The sequence below is a fragment of the Dendropsophus ebraccatus genome, unplaced genomic scaffold (assembly GCF_027789765.1).
Source record: "Dendropsophus ebraccatus isolate aDenEbr1 unplaced genomic scaffold, aDenEbr1.pat pat_scaffold_1002_ctg1, whole genome shotgun sequence".
NCBI lineage: Eukaryota > Metazoa > Chordata > Amphibia > Anura > Hylidae > Dendropsophus > Dendropsophus ebraccatus.
Window position 1 is genome coordinate 16,065 of NW_027208418.1, and position 21,698 is coordinate 37,762.

The 21,698-nt window shown below is 42.7% G+C and overlaps 1 protein-coding gene across 1 annotated transcript in view; it reads right to left on the reverse strand.

The window, feature by feature from the left end:
• Positions 1–21,698, reverse strand: part of LOC138774660 (lysosomal-associated transmembrane protein 4B-like) — a gene marked incomplete at its 3' end in the record, with an annotated part of 29,173 nt that overhangs the window by 6,504 nt on the left and 971 nt on the right. The window lies entirely within an intron of this gene.

The window sequence follows — 21,698 nt, forward strand, 5'->3', positions numbered from 1 at the left end:
TTCCAATCCAGATTATTAATCCTCTTTCAGATTATAAAACAAGATAAACATCTTCATGGTTCGGACATTTTAGAGAATTAAGCTATAAATAATTTCATAGGTTTGAGACCTAAAGAGGACATTGTGGACTCAGCGGGGCAAGAAGAAGAAAATCCGAACCAAGTGCTTAAATATATTTCATTGTTCTTGTTATTTTTGAATTTAGCAAAGTCAGCATAATGCGCAGAACTGCAAAGGAGAGAGGATGTCAGGGCCCAAACAAAGTTATAGAATCCACAATAGGAGCCAAGTACATCAGGCATGGGGAACCTTCAGCCCTGCCGGGCATGATGGGAATTGTAGTTTTGAAACAGCTAAAGCAGGGGTATGGAACTTTGGCCCTCCAAGGTTCATGATGGGAGTTGTAGTTTTGAAACAGCTAAAGCAGGGGTATGGAACTTTGGCCCTTCAAGGTTCATGATGGGAGTTGTAGTTTTGCAACAACTGGTTCCCTATCCCTGAGGTAGAGGGACTAATGCACTAATGCACTAGATGAGTGCATTGCAACAGATACAAATACAAAGATGGTTATAAGATATATGATAGATATAAGATATAAAATATAAGATAGAGACCACTAGTAACTACAGATACAGGAGGGATGCTTACAATCTAGCAGAGTCATCATGTGATTTGTTTTTAATTATGACATTATTATTCAGTTACTCAATTATAACAATGAATGAAGAAAACTAAAGCTGGATGTTAGCGCCCCCCTATCCCCATACATACAGTACGTTCTTGCTGAAATATTTTTCAGTTAGATTAGAGATGAGCGAATATGATTAGATTGAGTAGGTATTCGATCGAATATTGCGGTATTCGAAAGATTCGAATTCAATCGAGTAGTGAGGCGAATACACAGGAAACATTCGAAAGCCCTCCCATCGCAGTTAGCGCTTTTTATAATCCAATGACCATGCAGGGAGGCCGTGAGGGACCCTGGGAGTACACACACAGCGCGAAAACGGCGTCTACCCTCATTGGATGGCTGAACCACATGACTTCGAATCTTAATATACTTGGCTCCCGCCTCTCTTAAACGCAGATGCGCTTTCAACCTAGTCAGGGAGAGATCTTGCAGCATGGAGAAATAGGTTTTAGTAGTTTAGTAGTAGTTTTGGTTAGGCAGGATTACTACAGAACCCAAAAGTCCTTTTCAGGGCTAAGATCCAGCGAAAAAGTCATCTCTGAATCCAAAGCTCTTCTCAGTGCTAAGACATAGATGATATAACAACAGCATCAGCAGGTGTATTCATTCTAGTACCCTGTGTGTACAAGTGACTTATAGTGTCCCTGTTTAACACCACTAAGGGCACGTTAACGTTATACATACTGTTCCAGTAGCCCACTAAGGGCACCTGATATATACTGTTTCAGTTGCCCAGTAAAAGGCACGTGATACATATTGTTTCAGTAGCCCAAAAAAAGGCACGTCATACATACTGTTCCAGTAACGTTCGTACAGCATTACGTGTGATACGCGCAAATAACATGACGCTCTGCGGACGCACATTGGAATTATTTATGTAACACTGCGCAAGAAATACGAACGAAATGTGTGAACATTGCCATAAATGTTCGTAAAGCGTTCGCAAATATTTCCTTTGCAACTGTGGAGAGTGGCATTATACTGCGATTTTGGGATGTTGGGTGAACCCAGGCATGCTCCCCCTAATGTCCCAGTGTCATTCCGGAGGTGTTTGCATCGTTTAGGGAGGTTTCATTTGATTTCCAAGTGCCGCGATTTTTTTCCCCCATACACTATAATGGGATTGAATACTCGTTCGAATAGTCGAATATCGGTGCCTATTCGATTCGAATTCTCGAAAGTCGAATATTTCATTACTCGCTCATCTCTAAGTAAGATAGTGTTTTCTTTCCCAGCGAAAGGAGCTCTAATGCAGATGTGGACTTAGCCTGCAGTGTAAACATTATACATTGTATAGGGCAATAAGGGTTATGGATGAAACATGTTCTGACGAAGCACTGAGAGGAGTGGGCCACAGATAATATTCATGTCATTAAAGGGGCACTCCGGCTAAAACTCAGAATGAATGTTAATGGCCGCACAAATGATAGAGGGATCGATCGTGCAGTCCGGCTTGATTGGCACTGCAAAATAAGCGTAGATCTCGCTGATTGGCGTGCGTCTGTGGCCACAAATGGCTTTGCATAGGGCTGTGTAAAAGGGCCCTAAGTTATTGCTCTGGTCTGGAGTTTGAAATTAACATAGGGATCTAATCTTTGGTCAGAAGTTTGATTTTAATATAGGTGTTTAGTTAAATTTAGGGTTATATTTATGATTCATGCAGGTATAGGAACTCTTGTCAAACGGTAAGAGTAACAACTAATGTACAATTAGCTGTGAGACACACACTACATGCCTTGTTGCTTAGTTAACATTCGCTAGGCTGTTCACCTTTTGCCAGACACATACATTTGCCAGTGAATGTTAATAGAGTGACAAACCATCCAATAGTGCAGAGTGCCAAGGAAAGCATGTACAGGAGCAGGGACTTCTATCAAATGGCAGATGTCTCTGCCCCTGTTGCTTACTCTGCCCCTGTTGCTTACAAATTTAACATTCAGCATCACCATTCATCTTTTGGCATCTCAAATCATATACACATGCTGAGCAGCAAGACAAAGTGTGCCTTGCCTCTAAATGTACCAAGGCAGGTACCCTTGTCTTTGAAAGGAGTCCCTGCTCCTGTCAGCAATTTACATTAAGTCAGTCACAAAAATTGTGGACAAATCCAAATTTTTTGTAAAAAGCATAGTAAGGTTGGTTTATGGCAAAGTATTTCACTTATATTATTATTTGGTTAAAAAAAAGAAAGAAAGAGACATAGATAGATGTTATATATATATATATATATATATATATATATATATATATATATATATACATATATATATATACATATATACATATATCTTATAAAGAAGTCTGATGGTGAAGCATTGCTCCTGTCAGCAGCTTCACATCAGTATGAAGCATCGCACCATTAGCTGCAGTTAATTGAGCCCAGAATGTGTTTACAGGCAGGTGAGACAAGACCATCCAGAGATACTAAGAAAAGCTGAACCGTCACCTTACTCATGAGTCAGGAGCATTAATCTCACTTGCGGAGCCTGTAAACAAACTGCTCATCCCATAAATGACAAACAACAAAAGAATTTCTGCCGTTAAAGGACAAATATGCCGCAACACCGAAATATCTGGAACAAGAGTGAAATACTGATGGGCTTAGGTAACGTGTTAGTTTTTGGGATGGTCAGTGCTAAGGGCCCTGATTCAGCAGGGTCCCCCTGGTGACTGTGGTGGGTTTAGACCAAACTGCGGCTCCTCAGTTGTTGCAATACTATATTTCCCATCATGCCTGAACTGCCAAACCCAAAGCTTTAGCTGACAGGGCATGATGGGAATTGTGGTTTTGCAACAGTTGGAGGGGCGCAGTTTGGAGACCCATGGTAGAGGATGGGCGGGAGGTAGGCAAAGAGTAAGGGTAAAAATGAGGACATATTGTAGGGCTGCTAGGTAACACTATACTCTTAACCACCCTCAACATAGTATGGTTGAAAGAAGACACACATTGTGCAGGTTCTCACCACCTATTAGTATGTGGACCAGACCAACATACTAATACGCTTTCTGCCACCTGAGGCAAGAAACTCATCTTGCCTCATGTTGGATTCAGTTCGATTGCAGAGATGCAGATCTCCCAAAGGCCTTTTTGCCACATATGAAGACATTTTAGTGGTAACAGGGGGTCCCTGTTACTTCAATATAAGCCACACACTAGCACTGACCCTTACCACCTTGCCCATCCCTTCAAAACCACCTCAGGACAATTCTGTGTTTTCAGCTAAAAGGGATTCTTTTGACTTTAATGGCTTTCCAGTACATCCATTCTACAAAAAGATGGCTCGGAGCTTTTTATAGCGTAGATCTGAATCTCATTCACACGCACAGAAATTTATCACCTTCACCCTTCTTTATAAATGTAGGTTTCAGGAACTCGCAGTAAGTATGATTTACAGTTTCCCGGCTTTGTTAATGAGGAGTGTGCATTAAATTGTGTTCAGCGGCTCTAATGGAACCGCACTGACGGCCAATGGGTACTTACTGCTAATGAAAAACTGTCTAGAATGTGTGAATAGAACAAGGACAGCACAAATGATATTTACTAGTTATTTATGACTATCATTTCATATCAATAGGAATTAACTACGAGTGATTGGATTCTTCCAGTCTTTGTACTAGAGTGCTGTTGCGAGCAGGATTGGCTTAGGGTATGTTCACATGATGAAAAATAAAGAAAAATATATGGATGATGCCTTACGAGAAATTTTGTTGTAACTGCTAATAGTTGTCACCCAGGGGTGCTCAGCTTCATACAGTGGCCTAGACACCTAGACCACCCATTATTGCGGCTGTACCCGATCACCTCTGGATGGAGGTATACTCTAATTTTTTTGGTATTCGATAAATTATGGTAATATCAGAAAAGTACTAAAATTATTATGTTTTTTTATTAAAATTATAACCAATGTATAAGCTGCGGCTTATGATAAAAAATAAATCTCACGTGCAAAGTGGCTATTTTAAGGCTTAAAGGGAATCTGTCCTCTGCAATTTATATTTCAAACAACTGCTGACACTGTAAGATAGTTGTAAGGTCAAGGAAACACATTGAACCTTTCATATATCTGTATTTGCTTTCATTGCGAAGAAAAATGTTTTTATTCTCTGGTACAAAGAGGAGTTCCCAGGCTCCTAAAAAGCTGGGAGGCCACTAGAAACTTTAGAAAGTTGGGTGACCCTGCTGAAGTCATCAATGAGTGTATGGGGACCCTTAGTGAATTAAACAAAGCAAAGGGCGCCACCCCATAAGATGTGAGCAGTCTTTTGGCTGGTTCATCGACATGGCAGAAAACTGGAGGATGGCAGAGGTTGTCTTGGTTGACAATTTCTAAAAACATGAAAGCATAACCAACGCTTAGGTGGCAGCATTTAGTCATAAATGTGCCAACAATATGTTGCAACAAATAAGGGACAAGACAGCAAGATTATTGATATTATAAAATTGGATAAAACCATCTGTAGAACAATGGTTAAAGGAGAAGTCCGAAATTTTTTTTTTTATTATAGTATTGTATTGCCCCCCAAAAGTTATACAAATCACCAATATACATTTATTACATGAAATGCACATGAAGTGTTTTTCCCCTGCACTTACTACTGCATCATGGCTTCACTTCCTGGATAACATGGTGATATCACTTCCTGGATAAAATGGTGATGTCACGGCCGGACTCCCAGAGCTGTGCAGGCTGTGGCTGCTGGAGAGGATGATGGCAGGGGGACACTGAGGGACACAGGGCACTGGAGGGACACTGAGCATCCCTCTGCCATCATCCTCTCCAGCAGCCACAGTCCGCACAGCTCTGGGAGTCAGGTCGTGACATCACTATTTTATCCAGGAAGTGACATCACCATGTTTATCCAGGAAGTGACATCACCATGTTATCCAGGAAGTGAAGCCTTGATGCAGCAGTAAGTTCAGGGAAAAAAAGCACTTTATAAGCATTTCCCGTAATAAGTGTATATTGGTGATTTGTATAACTGTTGGGAGGCAGTACAGTACTTTAATAAAAAATTTTGCCGGACTTCTCCTTTAAACTTACTTAGGAAAATTAGGATTAAAGGGAACCTGTCACCCCCCGTGCCGGGGTGACAGGCTCCCGACCCCCTGTTAGAGACCCCTATACTTACCTCATCGCGCCGGGTCCCGCTTCTGAAGATGGTCGGGTCCCGGAGATCTCAGCCGCCGCAGCCCGGTGCGCGCGCTGAGAGATGAGTCCAACACCCATAGAGAACGACAGGAGAGTCCAGCGCTCCGTCATTCTCTATGAGCGTTGGACTCATCTCTCAGCGCGCGCCGGCCTGCGGCGGCTGAGATCTCCGGGACCCGACCATCTTCAGAAGCGGGACCCGGCGCGATGAGGTAAGTATAGGGGTCTCTAACGGGGGGTCGGGAGCCTGTCACCCCGGCACGGGGGGTGACAGGTTCCCTTTAATGAGGAGAGTTACTATAAGAATAAGAAGAGAGGACTAAAAGTGTTTGACTCTATATGGGGGCTTGGCTTGATACAGAAGACCAGCTCTGAAACTGTTCTGTATTCTGGTGTCTAGTTATAGATATATAATAATAATAATAATAATAATAATAATAATAATAATAATAATAATAATAAAATCCCCTCCCTCTCTCTCCCATCACTCTCTTAATGGGGGAGGGTTTTAGGTCAGGTGGGGAGTTATGGGGGTGGGTGACTTGGGGGGAGCTGTTATATGAATTGTAATTGTAAAGGTACAATACTATAATTATGTTCTTTTTCTAAAAAAAAAAATATATAAATACATAAAAAAAATAAGGGACAAGACAATCTAAGGTCAGACAGTCTAAGGTCAGAAACACAGACTGCTAGCTAGTATAATGGTGCTAGCATTGGCACCATCTAAGTGCAAGAGCCTTCTTTAAATCAGAGAGTAAAAAAATCACAATGCAATGTCCTTCTCGCCTGCGGGTAGCTTCTAACCTTGCAGTTGCAGTATACAAAACCATGACCACATGCAATGGCCCATGGAATAACCATATGGCCATTGGTCACCACTTGTGCTCATGATTTTGTCCTCATTTGGCAACTGCAATGTTAGTATATATATCCTAAGGCCAGGAATTTTTAGTAAATGGTTAATGAATTAGTTACTCTGATACAAGACATATGTCCATTGAGTTAAACCAGACACTAAGGCCAGAACGGTTATGCTTAGTGATCCCAACAAATGTGGCTGTATCCAGCCCGTATCACAGCCCCAACCATAGAACACAACAAATTGTTTTATAAAACATACAAAAATAAACTATAAGCAGAAGATTTACCTTATGGGTAAATACACAAAACACATGACTTTGCTCTTTTATAGAATGTCACATTGATAATGAATCCACGGAAAGATGTTCTTCTATTGCGCTGCACTAAATGACATAGTTAGAACAGGGGAAAAAAAACAAAAAAGACAAGAGCTCTCTCGGGGGTTTTGCTTTTTATAGGTTATCTCTTTGATGTAAGGATAAATGAAAAGGTACAAGAGACATCTAGAGGACAAACCAAGCCCCGGAGCTGACACAGCACTCCATTAGGCAGTGTATGAATAGTAATATAGAAGGTGAATCAGATGCTATTAAATTCAGAATACATAATGTTAGTGGTTCTTCCTAACATAGTGTGGCTGAGATACACAGGCTGGTGGTGTCCGGGTGGTGGGGTGCAGGCACCATGACCGGCTGTATGTTGGAAGGTGTGCTGTCAGGTACCTTCTCTTTGGCTCCTTAGGTAACCCCTCCCTTTGGTATACAGGATTATTACTCTAAACACAGACCTCAGCATAATTCAACAGCACCCACAGACCCCACAGCCAGCATCCTCCATCCTAATATCCCACAGCCAGCATTCTCCACCATTCAGAACCCGTAGACCCAACAACCAGCACCCTTCATCATCCAGCATCTGCAGATTTCACTGCTAGAACTCTATTTCATCAAGCACCAGCAGACCTCAGCACCCTATATTCCCACAGCCATCACCCTCCAGAATCCTACACCTACAGACCCCACAACCAGCACCCTTCATTATTGAGCACCTGCGGACCCCAGCAATGTCCAACATCGAGCACCCTACATCATCCAACACCTGTAGATCCCAGCACCCTACATCATGCACTTTTTTAATGACAGTGCCCATTTAATCATGGGATAACCTTTTTAACATTAAGGATTGAGATTGGTAGAGTGGTTGGGAATGGTAGAATGGTTGGGGTTGGTAGAGTGGTTGGGATTAGTAGGGTGGTAGAGTGGTTGGGATTGGTACATTGGCTGGGATTAGTAGGTAGGTTGGGATTGGTAGAGTGGTTGGGATTTGTAGAGTGCTTTAGATTAACAGGATTGTAGGGATTGGTAGAGTGGTTGGGATTAATAGGGTGGTTGGGATTAGTATGGCGGTTGGGATAGATAAAGGGTTAGGATTAGTAGAGTGGTTGGCAATAGTAGGGTGGTTGGGATTGGTAGAGTGGTTAGGATTAATAGGTTGGTAGGCATTGGTAGAGTGGTTGGGACTGGTAAACTGGTTGGGATTAGTAGAGTGGTTTGGATTAGTAGAGTGGTTAGGAATAGTAGGGTGGTTGGGAATGGTTAAGTGGTTTGGATTAATAGGGTGGTAGGGATTGGTAGAGTGGTTGGGATTGGTAAAGTAGTTGAGATTGGTAGGGTTGTAGGGATTGGTAGAGTGGTTGGAATTAGTAGGGTGGTCATTATTGGTAGGTTTGTTGGGATCGGTAGAGTTGTTGGAATGGCTCATTGTAGTCCATATCTGAATCTAAATTGAGCTGCACATGAAGTATAAAAGAAAACAAGGGTCAAATAAACCCGAAGAAATAAGTGATGTAATATATAAGAATAGTCATCAACCAAAGGTCCTTTGTAACATCCAATATTTACACCGGTGGCTAACATCCCTCTCTACCACATTACCCGGACTTATCCACACAGACCTTGGTGGGAAATGTGACACACACAGTAATCTTCTTAAGGATTTTGTAACTTCAGTGTTATACAAGGCAAGACAAAAGGTCACTTCACAGAGTTTAAGAGAATTACATCAGACACTATGGTCAGCACTACAGATCACTGCAGTTACATTGACGATTAATTTCCCTATACAATAATTGTTCAGATAGTGGCCGAGTATTTATTTCTTCTCATTTCACATACAGTGTGTCCCACAACATTGTATAATGGAATGGTTATGATGTATCTTGGAAAAACATTTTATTCCTTTGGTGCACAGCCCAGGGGGTGCTTAGTAAGGGTCAGAGCCTGTGGGCTGGAAGGGCTTATGCTGCAGATTAAAGAGAACCTGTCACCCCCCGTGACCTGTCTGCTTTAGCAAATAAATGTAATGCCCATAAAATAACAATTCTGGCTCATCTTCTCTTATAGCTCTGTGACGTGCCGTTGCTGTTATTCTTACTAGAAATGTATGACTCTATAGCCAACTGGGTGTTACCAGTTGGGGGCGTGTACCTACACTGTCTGAAACTATCCAATCAGAGCTGACATTGCCAGGTAGAGTAGGGACACGCCCCCAACTGGTAACACCCAGTTGGTTATTGGTTAATACATTTCTAATAAGAATAACAGAGGAACGGCACATCACAGAGCTATAAAAGAAGATATTCCAGAATTGTTATTTCATGGGGAATACAAGGATTTGATAAAACAGGCAGGTCAGGAGTAGTGACAGGTTCCCTTTAATCCCACTGTTGGTGGGCTGGTCCAGTTGCTTAGGGGGCTGCACAGTAGTGGCTTAGTTGGTAGTGTTATTTGTAGGCATATTACACTTGTAGTCCTCCCTAAAATACACATGAAGCAACATTGTGTGAACCGAGTCTTACTCAAAGAGAAGCTTTCATACTCTTCCATACACTATGGATATTAGAGTCATATACAGACAATCTAATATTACAGATATACGCTCTAATTATTCAATCACCAGGAATGTGGGTCCTATCTGTAGGTGTACGCCAGGCAGAAGGGGCGAATCTGTGCCTTATCCCTGGCGTACACCTCTGGTGGACTGTTCCCAAATGTCCCCCCATATGTGTATATATTTTAACATTGCTAAAAGTTATTGTCCCTTTAAAAACAACTCTGGCAACTTATAACTTAGTTATACAGAATTTAACACCCACTAAATAAATAGTTGGCCAGTTCATCCCCCCCATGACTTGTGGGCTGCTGTGGGCATGCTCCTATGTTTGCTGAGTGACTCATGACACGTAAACGGTACAGCTTTATGAATGTAGACTCCACCACTAAAAACCTGTATATTAACAAATGACAACATGGCTTTTAGGCCTAGTGGCCAGAATAAGGACTACAAGATTATTTTAAAATCTAATGTCAGGACTGTATCTTTGCGGAGCATTATGCGCCCCTCTGCTCGTGCTGTACGGCCGAGAAGGCGCTGATATTCTCTTATTCTGTTCTGTGTTTTGTTTTGCTGTGTCTGAACACTGGTTTATTTGCTCTCTTTGGGAGACACACCCGACTTCACCTGCTGAGTTCTGTCTGGCCATGTCAGGGTTAATCTGTGTTTTGGTTCTGCTGTGACTGACAGGTCTTCCTGCCAGTGGATCTGTTTTGTTCTCAGCTGTCTGTGCTTGGAGATCAGGGGGATGGTCCAATTATGTTCTGGATCAGAACCCTGGCCTCCTATATAACTACCTCAGTCTGGGATATCTTTGCCGGATATTGAGCTTGTCTCTGCCTGGTTCTGTGTTTCTATTCTTGCTCTGTTGATTCTGACCCTGCTTTGCCTTTCTGACCATTCTTGTTTGCTGCCTGCCCCTGACCATACTGCCTGTATATTGACTTTGCCTTCGGATTGTGATTTTGTACTTTTGCTGCCCGTTTGTTGTGACCCGGACTGTTGACCATTCGTTATTGTGTTTTGTCTGTCTGTCTGTCTTGTCCTTGTGTATCACCTGGTGTAGGACAGGGACTGACACCGTGGTTGTCCACGGCCATTTAGGGCCGTTGAGGCAAGTAGGTAGGGTCAGAAGGTGGGTTCTAGTGGTTAGGGCTCACTGTCTTGTTCTGTTCCCCACCTACGTCCGGCGAGTTTGTAACAGAATATCCGGCCATACTTTTTTTTTTTTTTTTTTTTCTCTCTCTCTCCACCTTGCTATGGACCCCATGAAAGCTCTGGTTGAGCAAATGCAAAGTCTCAACCAGCTTGTTCTGGACCTTACGCAACGGGTGCAGCAGGTAGAGTCTTTCCTGGGCCAAAATGCCATGCTATCTGCTGCTGTTCCCCCAGAACCTCCAGTGCAGCTTCCTGATAGGTTCAAAGGCGAAAGAAAGGCCTTTCGAATCTTTAGAGAGGGATGTAAGTTGTTTTTCAGACTTTGTCCCCGGTCCTCTGGGGATGAGAGCCAGAGAGTAGGCATTATTATGTCACTCTTACAAGGACCTCCGCAGGAGTGGGCTTTTTCTTTGCCTCCAGATGCCACTGAGTTATCTTCTGTGGATCAGTTTTTCTCTGCATTGGAGTTACTCTATGATGACCCTGACAGGGCAGCAGCAGCTGAGAGGCAGTTGACTACTTTGAGACAGGGCAAGCGACCGGTGGAGGAGTATTGTGCTGAGTTCCGCCAGTGGTGCGTTCCATCCGGATGGAATGATCCTGCACTTAGATGCAAGTTTAAGCAGGGGTTTGTCTGATGGCATTAAGGATGCCTGGACAGGGCATCCAGAACCTTCCACCCTTAAGCAGGCCATGAATTTGGCTATTCGTATAGACCGCAGGCTCCGTGACAGACATAGGGAGAAAGTAGACTCTGACTCTTCTAAACAATCTGTCTCCTATTCTGTCAAAACCCCTCTTGTTACCCCTACTATTCCTGAGGACGAGCCCATGCAGCTGGGACTATTAGATGCCAAGACCAGGCGAGAACACCGGAGACACAACGGTCTATGTTACTACTGTGGTGACAGTGGCCATTTCATCAGTTTCTGCCACAAGCGGCCCAAGCGGCAAGAAAACCTGCACCCAGATCATCGGCGTCCAGGTGACTCCCAGGAAGGTCACTTGGGCGCACAGGTACCCTCCGGCGAAATTAATATTTCTAGTTCTGTTGTACCTGATTTGCCTGTATCTGATGTGAATTTAATATGTTGTTCTGCTCGTCCTGTCAGTAAAGCCTGTTCTCCATGCCATGGACTCGTCTTCTGATGAATGGGAGTCAGATGGCAATCTTCTAAGTGAGGTTGAGTCCTGTGAGGGTCCTGAGGCCCCTCATAAAAGGGGGGGTACTGTCAGGACTGTATCTTTGCGGAGCATTATGCGCCCCTCTGCTCGTGCTGTACGGCCGAGAAGGCGCTGATATTCTCTTATTCTGTTCTGTGTTTTGTTTTGCTGTGTCTGAACACTGGTTTATTTGCTCTCTTTGGGAGACACACCCGACTTCACCTGCTGAGTTCTGTCTGGCCATGTCAGGGTTAATCTGTGTTTTGGTTCTGCTGTGACTGACAGGTCTTCCTGCCAGTGGATCTGTTTTGTTCTCAGCTGTCTGTGCTTGGAGATCAGGGGGATGGTCCAATTATGTTCTGGATCAGAACCCTGGCCTCCTATATAACTACCTCAGTCTGGGATATCTTTGCCGGATATTGAGCTTGTCTCTGCCTGGTTCTGTGTTTCTATTCTTGCTCTGTTGATTCTGACCCTGCTTTGCCTTTCTGACCATTCTTGTTTGCTGCCTGCCCCTGACCATACTGCCTGTATATTGACTTTGCCTTCGGATTGTGATTTTGTACTTTTGCTGCCCGTTTGTTGTGACCCGGACTGTTGACCATTCGTTATTGTGTTTTGTCTGTCTGTCTGTCTTGTCCTTGTGTATCACCTGGTGTAGGACAGGGACTGACACCGTGGTTGTCCACGGCCATTTAGGGCCGTTGAGGCAAGTAGGTAGGGTCAGAAGGTGGGTTCTAGTGGTTAGGGCTCACTGTCTTGTTCTGTTCCCCACCTACGTCCGGCGAGTTTGTAACATCTAAATAGTAAAATGGCAATTTTCTGCTTTGCCAAAATGACTGGCATCAGGAAGATACACTGGTCTTTTACCTGTGTTAGTTATGTGCTTATTTTAGTTTAACTTCAGTTTTTTCTTATTTTAAGTTGACATTTTGGGGGCTTCAGAACCAATTACCAGTTTTCAAAGAGTTTTGGTACTATGATACAGTATTTAAAGTGTAGCTGTCATTTAAAATATTTTTGCAGAAATCAATAGTACAGGTGATTTTAAGAAACTTTGTAATAGGTTTTATTGGGCAAAAAAGTAGCTGTTTTGCAGCCTTCCCCCCTTCCTTCTTATCTTTTTATTATCAGGCAACATCGTCTTTATTACAAAGAAGCAAAGTGAAGACGGGTTTTGCTGTGTCCATTATGGAGGGGGGAGGGGCTAAGGGGGATGAGTGAGTAGGAAGAGGAGACAAGCAGCTGTACAGTCTGGAGGCTGTATGGGCACAAAAAATGCTGAAATCAGAGGTCAGAAAGGTCAATGCAGATCTGGGAACTTGGTGAGAAAAGATTGCAGGATGTTGTGTTGTGCAGAGCTGCCTTTTCTCCTTTTCATGTTCACTCATCCCCCTCGGCCCTTTCCCCCTCCATAATGGACACAGAAAATCTGCTTTTTCTGAAGTGAGGGGAGGAAGCTGCAAAACAGCTTTTTGAGTACAGAAGGAAAACCTATTACAGATTTTTTTTTAAATCACTTGTACTATTGATATTTATTGATCTCTGAAAAATTTAAATGACAATAACTCTTTAAGACTTACAGTTGTCTTCCTGGAACCATTTATTGTAACTTGTGCTATAAACTTTATATTCTAGACAGTCACTGGCAGAAACAAATGTTACCCACTGACTTATTACATGCTGCAAGTTCCTTAAACGCTTCTGGTAAAGATCGAGCTGCCAGAATAACAATTTGGTTGTGGTATCTACAGAGATAATTATCTTAATAGCATCCAGGGTGACTTCATCTCATCTCCTGAAGATGTGTCTGAGTCGATTGCAGAGGCCCTGAGTTCCTGGAAATCAGCATGTTCTGTAGTATGGATGAAACTGCAAGTCAGGACAAATCGGCGTAGTAATAATAATAAGGGATCAAAGTGAACGAAGCCAGAGAACCTCAGGCCATCGGAAGATCTGCGCACTGGAATCTAAATCTTATTAGGACGTATAAAACTGTAATCAATAATGTCATAATTAAAACGTAGCTTTATCCAAAAATAAATCTGCAACAAGTTCTAAAGGGCAGACAATGCTTGGTAGCCATTTTCTTGCACTAAAGTTTCATGCATATTATGGTACCTGATTAGATTTTAATCATTCATGTCATCCAACTTATTCCAATGATAGGACATGATATGACTAAAGGTTTGGCCGTCGGTATAAGGTGTTTGGTATGTTCCCGACCATCCACCGACAGATGATTTTGGTGAAAAATATGAAAAATCACCACCTGGCCCCTTTGTTCTGGGGGAAATAAGCCGCTGTCAGAGCTCTCTGGCTGTGGCTTAGCCCTCTCCTCCCCATAGAGGACACAGGAATGCTCATCCAGGCCAAACGTTCCTGTGTAAGGAGAGGGAAGATAACTGATGGCTGAACGATCGTTCGAACGTCAGTTGTGGAAGGGGTATGGCCACTTTAGTAAGAGTTTTTATCCCTGTAGAAGGTAGTTACAGTCTCGACCCCCCATTGCCAGCAGTACAAATTTTTTTTATTGTATTTTTACATTTTATTACTTTTTACGTGTTCAGATTGTTAATAAAAATATATTACACATAATTTTTACATTATACCTCTATAGTACAGTTTTCTAGGCAAGCTCTGTGACCAGTGCAAAGGTCATTGTACAGGGATGAGGAGGGGAGCTGTGGCCAAAACTTATTGTGATTGGTCTGATCACATCTTATCTATTTTCCAGCGCACGTTTTGTTGTAATCCTCCCTGTGATGGTCAGGAGGTAACTAGTGGAAAGTCATCTGTAGAGAACTGTATTGTAAGGTTATGTGGTCAGAATGAAAATTGGAAGATTTTAAGGTTATGGGTCATTTATAGAGATGAGCGAACCTGGAGCATGCTCGAGTCCATCCGAACCCGAACTTTCGGCATCTGATTAGCGGTGGCTGCTGAAGTTGAATAAAGCCCTAAGGCTATGTGGAAAACATGGATATAGTCATTGGCTGTATCCATATTTTCCAGACAACCTTAGAGCTTTATCCAAGTTCAGCAGCCCCCGCTAATCAGATGCCGAACGTTCGGGTTCGGATGGACTCGAACCCGAACCCGGTTCGCTCATCTCTAGTCATTTAACAATTCCCTCATTTAACAAGAGGGAATCATTTCCAAGAGTTCGGGTTCGTACGAACCCAAACCGAAGCAGGTTCGGACCATCCCTAGTCCCTAGTAGAGATGAGCACAGCTTGAGCCTGCTCGAGTCCGATTGTTCAGCATTTAAATACCGGTGGCTAAAGAAGCTGGGAAAAGCCCTTGGGAGTCTGGGAAAACATGGATACAGCCAGAGGCTATATGTTAGACTATATGCTGTCTACAGCTATATAGTACATATGGCAGGGATGCATAAGGACCATATGGACTCCATGTTCATAGTTCTGCCCAGTACTTAAAGAGGCTGTCCAGGCAAAATTAACCTCGTCCACTATCCAAAGGCTCTCTCTGGTGGCTCCATAGAGCAGGAATGGAGCTGCCAGAGAGAGCCGAGTACAGCACTAAGATCTTTCCGGCAGCTCCATATGAATGAATAGAGCCACGGGTCACATGCTGTACCCACGCCTGTATTCATAACAAAGGAGCTGGGGGCTGATCCAGAGATCGGTGTGCTTGAAGGGGGGGGGGGTTTGCAGAGGTGTATCAGGAGAGGCAGCAGCAGACCACCACTCTCTCCCATGGGCTCCTCAGACGATCTTTAGACACCCCCCCCCCCCCCCCTGCAGCTCCCCACACAACCCCTTCCCCTGCGCTTGCTGTCCCGCTTACTTGCATGTGATAGCGCCGGCAGCGACCGGGGAATGAGGAGAAAGTAAGTGCTGACCTAACAGGAGATTGTCCTATGTAATAGGGGCTTTAGTTTTGTCTGGACAACCTCTTAATGTAGTTTAAAAAACAGAGAACTAAAAATGTCAAACAAAAAATGTTTGCTTTAGGCCAAGAAGAGTTGACATTCCCTTTATCTTATAAGTGTTTTCTGTGCTGAATACCTTTGTGACAAATCTATAGCAGACAGAAAATGTGACAGGGTCAAGTGTAATGTCATATACCCTGTAGCCAACGGCAACATCAGAACAATGGCTGCTCAGTAATTCTAGAAACTGAATACAGAACTTGATCCAGTAATGATAGGAGCGGGCGCGACTCTACATAAATACTGATAAAGTGTCACCCAAGGAGCGCTCACTTGTGAAGTCTATTAGGCAGGAAGATTTTACTCTCTGGAAATGTTATATTCCCCCTCCTACATATATGGCTAACTTATTCAGAATTAGATGTTTCCCAAACAACACTTATCACCTATCCACAGGATATGTATGAAGAGTATGATAAGGAGCTCCCCCCAATGATTTAATAATGGGGGTCCCGTGCCTCCTGTTTGAATAGGACAGTGGTCAGGCATGTGCACTGCTGCCCCATGCAACTCTATGGAATTGAGGGAGATAACCAAGAGCCGAAAGGAGAAATAGTGGGTGTGTCTGACCACCATTCCTTGTAAATCGGGGACATGGAACTCCCTGTTCTTCTGATTGTCTGATTGCTTGGCTCCCAGCATTGAGTTTTTCAGGAGGATGACACTTTAACAAAACAGGCTCTGGTGTTCTCAGTGTCCATTCCCCATTGCTAGCCATTCCTGCTCAAACTGTTGACCTCCTCAATAAATACAGCTGGCCCATCTGCAATAGGGAGGCAAGAAAGTCCATGTAATTGTCCATCATTTACCTGGGATCCGCAGAAAGAAGTCCCATCCCAGCCTATAGCAACGACTCTACCCAAAGGGCTGTGTCTCTTTTGCACCATTAACCAAGAACCTGGTTTCTTTGTCGGGTATTTACTGCAAATAAATACCCCTACCTTAAAATTATTATGTGTTTTAGATATTTTTTTTTACAGTAAAACATTAAAGCTATAGTACATGTGGTGGTGACCAATAAGAAGTCAATTTTGCAGGCTGAACCCCAATTTCACTAGTAAATTGTGCAGCCATTGGCCACACTTGTGGGTGTGTTTTTTTCCTCATACGATAGCCGTAGTGTTCGATCGTACGCTTACAGTTCCGAAAATATTTGAGAGGTGGCAAGGCTAAGAGTACTCATAAAATACAGTAATCTTGGGGGCCTTGATCTGTCCAGTGTGACGTCTGCTTGGTGGTCCTGGTCTTAGCCTTAGGGTGTGTAAGAGGCTAGGAGGCCGCCTTATCGCTGCCCTACTTCCTGTGTCTTGCGAGTTACCAAGTCTTGCAAGACATTGGAAGTAGGGTGGGGAAAGGCAGCCTCCTAGCCTCTAGCATTCCACGGCGCTAGGACCAGGCCCACCAAGCAGACCACCGGACACGTCAAGGCCTCAAGTTGGCACTCGATACTAACCAGCGTGACTTTTCTATGGACTACAAGAGTTCTGGTCGTGGTAAGTGCAGATAATATAGCACTATGCATCTGGTATACAGAAAAATATTTAGATGTTATATAACTTTTGTAGGGCAATACAATAGTTGAATACGGCCTTTAGCCAGAGTACCCCTTTAAGATTGATTTGCCTCCAGTAGTTGCCACTTAGCAAGGTCACTGAGCAACTTTCTCTACTTTTTTTCCCATGAAGTATTCCATATAGCTATACCATAAGCTATAGGGTTCCAAGAGCTCACAGATGCCTGGATCAAGGTTTGGACAGAGACACCATCCAACCATTGGATCCCTCTAGTCTAGAGTTACTGATGCTGACCACACAGCTTCTGTCAGACAGTTACATTGGATCTGATGACAATTTAGGCAGGCAGAGATGGCACTGGCTGTAGCTGCCCATATGATTCGGTGCTGATGCATTATGGGATTGATAGCAGATTTGAAAGGGAGAGAACAAAGTTTGAAAACTGAAAAAAAATGGTGGCTGATCAGAGGTCACATGACACTGCTAGAGAAATTAAATGTATGGATGCAGAAGAGCTTGGATGGAAAAATGGTACTGCAGCAAAAGTAATGGTGAATGTGCATTAACAAAAAATGTTAAAAAAAATCGTGCAAATATTGGGAAATATTCTAAATATTTTACTGCCTTTCTAAGGCGTATCATGCTGATGCAAACTGTCTACTCTATTGTTCTTAATAGCCCAACATTCGGTCTTCTGCACAGCCTTAACAGATTTCCTGCCCCTGCTGTACACTCTAGCCAGGCATTTTGCCAACTCCATTGTGAAGGAGAGTAGGAGTGTATAGGAGAACAATACTAGTTTTAGATGTTGTAGTTTTTTTGTTGCTGTATCTTGTAAAAAATAAAAAAATAAAAGGTATAAAACATATTTGGTGGAGGAACCTTACTGTAAGTGTAAGTAGTTTCTGAATTAGTGGGCTGGTAGTGTAATTTATGGATATACCTGGTCCCCCAGGACAAATGATTTTTTGAAGGCAAAGGGTGCTGAAATCATGTGATGTGATGCTTCCATTTTATTTGATAAAAAAAACCTATTAACACTTCTCTTAATGAAAGCATTCTTATTTTGCTGATTTTTTTTACACCGTTAAATAAATCTCACACATCTTTTCCCAATGCACTTTAAGTTATGACCAATGCATACTATGATGGTCTTAATAAATTCTCCAAAAGTGTGTTTAGGAGGCCTTAAAGGGGAACTCTTATGATCCCATAAAAATAAAATGCACATAAAGCATATAGGTGCACTCACCTGATTGTTGGACCCACTGATTGACACCTTTCCCACTTGTCTACACTGCTCCTAGACCCAGATTCAAACTTTTACAAATGATGCCAATTTTACATAATGGCACTTGGACAGTAAACTAATCTCCCAGCATGCACTGCACCTCAGAACCAACTGCTGGTTACCTGCCCTGTCTTGTAGTATGTGCCCAGCACTGCTCAATCTGCTTCTGTCTATCTATCTCCTATCTATCTCCTATCTATCTATCTATCTATCTATCTATCTATCTATCTATCTACCTATCTCCTATCTATCTATCTATCTATCTATCTATCTATTCATCTACATAGATAGATTAGAAAAAGAGAAAGATGAAACAACAGTATCTTGTCCGCTATACTACTCAGGAGAGGCTGCGGTTTTCCTTCCCTTGGCCAGGTGATCACTGTATGATGTCAGTGGTGGGCGGGGTTACAGATGGGGAGTTATACCTTGCCTGACAACAGAAAAGACAGAGATCATGTGATCTGTCTCAGAAAGGGAGGGGGAGGACCGATGAGTAGAGACAGAGTGGACCAGGAAGTGAGAATTTTCAACAGCTTCAGGGTGTGAGTCAGGTGTGCTGCAGAAAAATGGCCCAATTCATGTAATAGAAACCTATTACAAACAATCTTAGATTGTGAGGATTATACACTGTCAAACCAGAGTTTCTTAACGAGAGTTTCCCTTTAAAGAGCAAAAAAGAGGGAAAAAAAACTAAAAAAAACTAGTATTTTCTTCTCCAAAAACAGCGCCACTCTTGACTACAGGATTTGTCAGGTATTGCAGCCCAGATCTATTCACTTAAAATGTAAATGTGATACCAGAAAAATGACAGTAAAGAGTGGCATAGTAGGTATGTTAATATATGCATATTAACTATCATTTCTATCCCATTGTTATTTAATACAAAACATAATGTTAAACCTTCGTCAGTATTATTCAACAATAAGAATGTCACTACAAGGCTTGTAATATAGAAGGACTTCCTGGACCATGTGAGATGCTTAGGATTAATCCGCCCTAGAGAAAACTGTCCCTTGTAGGGATGAACTGAGATTGCACTAGGCTGTAGTAGGTCAAGTCATGGGGTGATGTGAGGCGCTCGGATTATAGGCTGGCCAGGTGTCAAAAGCTATGACTAAAGGACAGTACTCAGCGAGTGGGGGAGGGGCTGGACCTTGGACATTGCCTATCTGCACAGATGGATCCCTGGTATGAATGAAGCATGGATGATAATGGAGCTGCATATACTGTAATATATAGTGATAGAACATAAAATAATTGTACTCCCTGTACATGACTTGCATAAGAAAATACTAATTTATTTACTGCTATAAAGCAGAAGATTGTTCTCTATCAGGGCCAAAGCAGATAAACTAGTTAATTTTAAGTCCTCACCTAAGTGAAAAGGTGAAATGACAAAGCAAATGTCATAAATATTAGCCTGATAGGTTTTTGTTTACTTCTCAATTTCTAGGTGAGCTAGGTGACCGCTAATATAGCAATACTGCTCATTTCTGCATCCTCAGGGGCGTCACCCAATTTTCCTATTCTCCAAATACACACAGTTCTGCAGCCATCCATAACTGTCCTTTGCATTGTTGTGAAACTAGGCAGCAAGCAGGAAAAGCTGGGTGTCTCCCCGGTCATGATCAGATTGGTAAGTACAGAAACACATATAACCAAGAAACAGTTGAACAGAAGGTTAAACTACTTTTTAGTCAAATACTGTACATACTTAAATATACATTTTTTTTGTTCTGTGAGGAGCAGCGAATAAGTATATTGGGGGAGATTTATCAAACTGGTATAAAGTAGAATTGTCTTAGTTGCCCCCGGCAACCAGATTCCATCTTTTATTTTTCAAAGAGACTGTGAGGAATGAAATGAAAGGTGGAATCTGATTGGTTGCTAGGGGCAACTAAGACAATTTTATTTTACACTAGTTTAAGAAATCTCCCCCATTGTCTTTAATTTTAGATTTTGGAAATTAATGCTTATAGAAGGTTCTAACAGGGTCCCCTCTTAAGACATGCCAATTATAATACTGTGGCAGAGGGGATATTGGGACCCATGTGTCCAAGTTATCTCTGTGCTCTATGCCTATGACCTGTAGAATTGTAAACAAAATACTGATATTTGAGACCCATACAGGTGTTTAAACAATTATTTTAGGACCAGGAGATGGTGTTAGAACCAGTAAGATGGTGTCAAGACCATAAGGTGATGTCAGGGCCATTGAGCTTGTGTTAGGACCGTGGTGATAATGTCAGGAGCACTGATATGTTGTCAAAACTAGTGAGGTGCTGTCACGAACACTTACATGTCCAGATCAGAAACATGGTGTCATGACAACTGAGATGGTGTTAGGATCACTAAGATGGTATCAGGAACAATTGTATGGTACTCTCGGGATATCTAAGATAGTGTCAATAGCACTGTGATTATGTCATGACAACTGAGATCGTGTCAGGACCACTTAGATGGTGTCAGGAGATCTGAGATAGTGTCAAGAGCACTGTGATCATGTCGTGACAACTGAAATGGTGTCAGGGCCACTGCTATGGTGTCAGGACAACTGAGATAGTTTAACAGCAATTTCATTGTGTCAGGGCCACTGCTATGGTGTCTGGTCTTCTTCTGTCGATAGCACTGTGATTGTGTCATGACAACTGAGATGGTATCTGGACCGCTTAGATGGTGTCAGGAGATCTGAGATAGTGTCAGGGACACTGTGATCATGTCGTGACAACTGAGATGGTGGTCAGGAACAACTGAGATAGTGTTAACAGTAATTTGAATGTGTCAAGACCACTGCTATGGTATCTGGTGTACTTCTGTCTATAGCACTGTGATTGTGTCATGACAACTGAGATGGTGTCAGGACCACTGCTATGGTATCTGGTCTACTTCTGTCGATAGCACTGTGATTGTGTAACGACAACTGAGATGGTGTCAGGACCACTGCTATGGTGTCTGGTCTACTTCTGTCCGATAGCACTGTGATTGTGTCATAACAACTGAGATGGTGTCAGGACCA